General features: G+C 42.9%; 1 pseudogene; it reads right to left on the reverse strand.

The window, feature by feature from the left end:
- Positions 1–3,548: 3,548 nt before the first annotated feature.
- On the reverse strand, positions 3,549–6,398 carry LOC136668072 (proteinase-activated receptor 2-like; annotated as a pseudogene).
- Between the last annotated feature and the right edge of the window lie 243 nt (positions 6,399–6,641).

Genomic DNA, 6,641 nt, shown 5'->3' on the forward strand with positions numbered 1-6,641 from the left:
TCTATTTCGAGGTTAGATTTCCACCATGCTACTCTACCTTCACTCTTTCAGTTTTGTTTTCTCATAAAGCACATCTCAGGAGTCCCTCCCCCACTTCCTCACTTTCAGAGTTCTATAGTAAATTTACACTGGTCCACCTCAGCCAACATGGTACCAGCAAGTTTTTATATCAGTTAAATATTAGTATTACGTTTACAAGCATACAGTGAGTGGATCCAAGTGCATCTGAGATGTACAACCCACTAGAATTTGATTGTTTTTCATATTTAACTCTGAGTTCTCCCTCACACTCAGAGTTAAATATGAAAAACAACAAACTTGGGAGGTTTCTTGGATTAGGATAAAACTGTTGTTTACATTCTACAAGCACCAATAACAAGAACTTGGACCCAATAAAGCACAGATTATACAGAGGTTCCTGTTACTAGCGTCCTCGTCATGTTACATAATTAATTCTTTAGAAAAAAAGTGTCAGTCCAGGTGCCATAGTATTTTTTACTATGTTGTACACTCATCCATTACCAATAAAAAAGTCCAGCTAGATCTTTTAGAAAACACGGCTCAGAGGGAAACTGAAATCTATTATAATAGAAAAGACTAAAAAATGTGTAAATTAGCAGAAATAGTGCAATGTTGTTCACTAGTAGAAGATGTGTTCACTTATTTTCACATCAATTAATGTGTTTCCCTTTTAACCAAGTAACAACAAAAGCAGCCAATTAGGGTAAAGTACACACACATTTGCGAACCTGTGTGTAAAGTACGTTTTTATTAAACAAAATTATAAATAACTCTTAAAATCAAAACTTGGCTTCTTGGCTAATCATTATTTCAGCCACTTTGTTTTACGTAATGGAAATGATTTGCCTTCAGTGTTTTGTGCTTACAATATTTTTTATAAAAACCAGTGTCAGGCTCATTAATGACATTCATGAACCAAGACTGACACTTCAGTCTTTTCATCTACAGTGTGTTGATTAAGCAAGAGTCTTGTTGCAAAAAGGATAATATGACATTAGAGTAAAAATAAATCATGGTCATTTTATCTTAAATACTTAAGTGCAATTGAAGTCAAATACTTTTGTACTTTTACTCATTTGAGAACTTCCATTCCAATGAGGACTTCTACTGTTACTGGAGGAATATTTTACCTTGAGTATCTCTTCTTTAAGTAGCCTACATGGTTTGTGTACTTCATCCACTACTGTTGCCTTGCTCAAGGGCACTTCAGCTGTTGATAGAGGAAGGAGAACAGTAATGTTCCTTCACTTCCACCAACCCCAATTTTCTTGCCGGTAATGATAATCAAACCAGCCAATACCTCTGGTTTTCAAATGTCTGGCTACAGTTTCATAGTCAGTTCCTGTGTGTTGCCCATCAGGGCTGTACTCTCTGTATTTCCCAAAGTGATGGATAGCTAAGGTTTTGACCTATGAGTCAACTCACCTTTGTACCTCAGTGAAATAGGAACTCAAGTGAACTTTACAAAATAAAATACAGAGTCAGTCTATAGGCTAAAGCAAGGGGATATAACATTGCAGCATTTCCAATGGGCTTGAAGAATGGACCTGAAAAACAAGGTCTACCCACTTTTATCACTTGCCTAAAGAAACATATATCTATGTCTAAGTCACTGATATACAAAGGAACATTACTGGTCACATGCTATTGACAGTCCCATACACTAAATAAGATGACATAGCATGCACATTTTTCATTGTGCTCTTAACAGGTGTCACTCTGATTGTGGGAGGAGTCCACAAGCTTCAGTTAGCTCAAAATGCAGCAGCCAGGGTGCTCACTAGAGCTAGAAAATTCAAACATATCACCCCAGTTCTCTCGTCTCTACACTGGCCACCTGTAAAATTTCGCATTGACTATAAAATACTCCTCTTAACTTATAAATCTCTAAATGGTTTAGGCCCGCAGTATCTTACTGAACTTCTCATACCTTATCGCCCGTCACGTACACTTCGTTCACAGGATGCCCATCTACTCTTTGTTCCTCGCTTTAAGAAAAACACTGCAGGAGGAAGAGCCTTTTCTCACAAAGCTCCTCAACTCTGGAATAGCCTTCCGGTTACTGTTCGGGGCTCAGACACACTCTCAGTCTTTAAATCTAGACTAAAAACCTACCTTTTCAAACAAGCTTTTGGGTAATCATTCACTTTCAGGTTACTCCTTCTCTATTGGTGTTCGGGCTGGTTTTCATATTATCACTGTTCTGTATTAACCCTGTCATATCACCATAGCTACAGCATTTTTAGTTAGCTCTCTAGTAACCGCCAACACGCTGTCTGTCGCTGGGTTCTCTTGCCTGACCCGTGGAAGCTTTTTTTCGCAGGACAAATTTGCCCGTTCTTTACCATGACCCTACTAACCTCTGTATTTTTATTTGTTCCCTTTGTCTGGTTTTCTTTCTCCCGTCTCTCTCATGCTTTGAGATGTCCTGCTGCTCTCCACGTGTTGCCCTGATCAAGCCCCTGTGTATCCTGTACAAGACTCTGGCCTTGGCTCATCTACACTATCATGCTTGGCCATGCTGTTTTATCTCAGATTAACTCTGCACCTAATATTAACTCACACAGAATCCCTGATCACCTTCTCCTTCACCAGACTATAACATTTACATTTACATTTATGCATTTGGCAGACGCTTTTATTCAAAGCGACTTACAAACGAGGATCTAACATTCGAACTACAGCACAAATTATACAAAATACCTTACATTAAGTGCAATATGCCAGGAAGTAATAAGTGCATTAAAGAAAGACATTCAGTGCAAAAGATACTCTCGGAAGAGCTGGGTTTTCAATGATTTCTTGAATGCAGAGAGGGTTTCTGTTGCTCTGATAGTGCTTGGAAGCTCGTTCCACCAGCATGTTACCAGAGATGAGAATAGCCTCAACTGACCTGTACGGGGGGTTGGTCATGTTAGTAGGCACTCCTTTGAGGAACGGAGAGGGCGGGTGCTAACGTATGGTTTTAAGAGTCTATTGAGGTAGATGGGAGCAGAACCAGTGAATACTTTGAAGGCCATCATTAGTGATTTGAATTTGATGCGAGCAGCTAAGGGTAGCCAATGCAGCTCAACTAATAGGGGCGTGACATGTGCTCTTTTTGGTTGGTTGAAGACCAGGCGTGCTGCCGCATTCTGGATCATCTGTAGCAGTCTCACAGCACAGGCCGGAAGACCTGTCAGGAGGGCATTGCAATAGTCTAGATGGGAGATTACTAACGTCTGAACGAGGAGCTGTGTTGTATGTTGAGTTAGGTATGGCCTAATCTTCCTTATGTTGAATATAACCCCTATAACCCCTTCATCTGTCATCATTTCACTTTTACTTCTGTTCTGTTCTCTGTTGTGTCTCCGGTGTCGACCCGAGGAGGATGGGTTCCCCGTATGAGTCTTGGTTCCTTCCAAGGTTTCTTCCTCATGTGCTGAGGGAGTTTTTCCTTGCCACTGTTGCCCCTGGCTTGCTCATAGGAGGCTTGGACCCGGATCTCTGTAAAGCTGCTTTGTGACGACTTTTTGTTGTGAAAAGCGCTATATAAATAAAATTTGATTGATTGATTGAGAGGTGTAGGTGGTGCTCCGATTGTGGTGGGATTCTGAAGTGTAGGTTGTGCTCTGAGAATGGGCAGAGTCAGAAGTGTAGGTACTGCTCGTTTTTGAAAATTTTGTGTGTTCACTACAACACATCAGTGTATTTTTCACATTCTGTCTAAACTCTTCCGAGATAAAATAATACACAAACGGATCCAGGCAGCTGTTGAGACTGGACAGACACATAGTGATGATGTAGAAGCTATAACCATTGTTGGGAACGTTAGCAGCCAAGAAAGAGTAGTGCACAATAAGCATGATGTTACTGGGATTGAAACACACCAGGAACATCACCAGCACCATGATCATGAGGAATATAGCCTACTATTTCTTCTTCAAATTGCTGGCATATAGATCTCCTGATCAACAAATACACTACTACACACAGCACAGTGTATTATATATCCCACAATGCCCATGGTGAGAAAATATCCAATGGAAATGTTTGACTTGGGCATGTCATGTTGTGCCAAGTGAAGATGTCAATATTAAGGACTTTAACAGTCTGGTCATGCACATACAGAGGGGTATTAAAGAGCCACACCAAAATCCACACACTAACACACACACACACCATCATCCGGTTACTGATTTTCTCAGACAGTGGATGGGCAATGGCCCAGTATCTCTGCACACTGATGCACGCAATGAAGATTGTGGAGCAATACATACATTTCCATAGAAAAAATCCACTAGGACTTTACACAGTGCCTCTCTGAAGATCCAGTTGTTCCCAATGAAGTGGTAGGAGATCTTCAGTGGGAAGCCAGGGTGAGGTTGACCATCTGGATGGACGCTGGATGCTTCTTCTTCCTGAAGAAGAAGACCCAGATGGCCATGGCGTTGGTGGGTAAACCCACTATGAAGATGATGATGTAAACCACAGGGAGGAAGACACTGCTGAGACTGCCTTTTAAAACACTTATGGAGGCGCTGTTCACACTCACATCCTGTTTATTCTCTGCCAGCACATGGAATCCAAGCTCCAGGATTCTTGATTGTCTGAGAGTGACAGAAGGATAAATGAGGTCTTACACAGAGTTGTATATGTAGATTTAAAATAATTGATGGTGAATAATGGAATAACATGATAAATAAATTATGTAAATTAGCTCAACTCCAGGACAGGATATGTGCATCCCTGGTCCACAGCTTAAGACCAAACAAATAATTTAAGAAGGCTACATTTTGATAATTTAGAGTGTTTGCACTTATGTGTAATGAAAATGTTTACAAACCCTTTAGTAGTTGGCATTATATGGTTAGCAATATTTATATACTAATTATATACAATATTTATATAATAATTATATACAAATATACATCACAAGTTTAGAAATAGTGCAGGTTTTATAGAGGAAACGGTTCAAATGTGCAGTATGCAACGAGGTATAAATGTTTGTTCTTTCTTTAGGCTTTCATACTGTGTGTCACGGGGGGGACGTGAGGAGTAGATTTACGGGAGGCGGACACACTCGCTACAACACAGATGATTTAATAAAGAGGAAACACAACAAACGAACTTGACAAGAAACATAAAAAATCATAGAAAAAGAGCACGAAACAACACTATAGGACTGGGGCAATGAAACAAGCAAGAGAGACGGGTAAGAGCGGGGCGAGAAACGAGAAAACAAGCTAGAGAAACAAACACAAATGAACTAGAGGGTCATGAAAGGAGTAAGAGAGCAAACGAGGAACGAGAATCCAGAAACGAGAAACAGGAAACAAACGACAACGAAAACAAACGAAAACAAACAAGCAAACAAAATGACCGATACCAGGAAGTGAGGGAAGAGGGCTTAAATAACAGAACAAACTAGACACACCTGACACGGATAACGAGGGACAATGACAAAGAGGCGGAACAAAAGGTGGAGCTAGAGTGAAACGAAGGCAGAGCTAGGAACAATGATAGACAGAAAGAGCCACATAGAAGGAGAAAATAAACAAGAAAGTGCCAGGATGTGACAGACGCCCCCCCCCAAGACGCGCAACTCCCGGAGCGCGAAAAACTAGACTCTCCAGGAGCTGGCGCAGGAGGGGGCCAGAAGAACCAAAACAAAGATGAAACCAAAAGATTCAAGATGGAAAAGGGAACAAGTAACTAGAGTTAAACGGACACTGGACATAACTAGAGAAAAGAGACGGAGAACGAGAGAAGACAGAAGACAAGGCAGGAGAAAACACACGTGACTGGACCTTTGGCTGAACACTGAACGGGGACTGAGACAAAACAGGAGCAGATACACGTGATGGGACTGGGAGCTGGACATGGGTTTGGACAGAGGGTTTAACTGTAGACTGGACAGGACTAAAAGGGAATTGGACATGAGACTGGACAGAACTAACAGGGGACTGGACTTGAGGCAAGGGAACTGGGACAGGACTAGGCAGGGGAATAGGGACCATAATCTTAACAGGGACTGACACGAGTACAGTGACAGGGACTGGAAGTGAAAGAAAAGCAGACACAGATACAGGAACAAGGACAGAGACAGGAACCAGAACAGGGACAGATACAGGAACAAAAACAACATGTGGGTGCCCAGGGCTGGCAAATGTCCGAGGAAATGTCTGAGGTACCAGCCTGGGCACAGTTCTGGGGGTCGACCCCGAAGTCCTTTGGGCCGTCCTAACGTTATGACCGGGAGCGGCCGTACCCACAGTCTCGGAGGCAGAAAGGGCCGTAGCCACAGTCTCAGGGGCAGAAACGGCCATAGCCAAAGTCTCAGGCTCAAAAGCGGCCGAAGCCAAAGTCACAGGAGTAGGAGTGGCTGAGGGAGCCATACTCATGGAGACAGGAGGCCCTGCGGCGACGTCCACAGAGACCGGAGGTCCTGCGGCGACGTCCACGGAGACAGGAGAACCTGCGGCGACGTCCACGGAGACAGGAGAACCTGCGGCGACGTCCACGGAGACAGGAGAACCTGCTGTGACGTCCACGGAGTCAGGCGGAACTGCGGCGACATCCACGGAGGCAGGCGGAACTGCGACGACGTCCACGGAGGCAGGCGGAACTGCGACGACGTC

Source organism: Hoplias malabaricus, chromosome 15 (assembly GCF_029633855.1).
Source record: "Hoplias malabaricus isolate fHopMal1 chromosome 15, fHopMal1.hap1, whole genome shotgun sequence".
Lineage (NCBI taxonomy): Eukaryota > Metazoa > Chordata > Actinopteri > Characiformes > Erythrinidae > Hoplias > Hoplias malabaricus.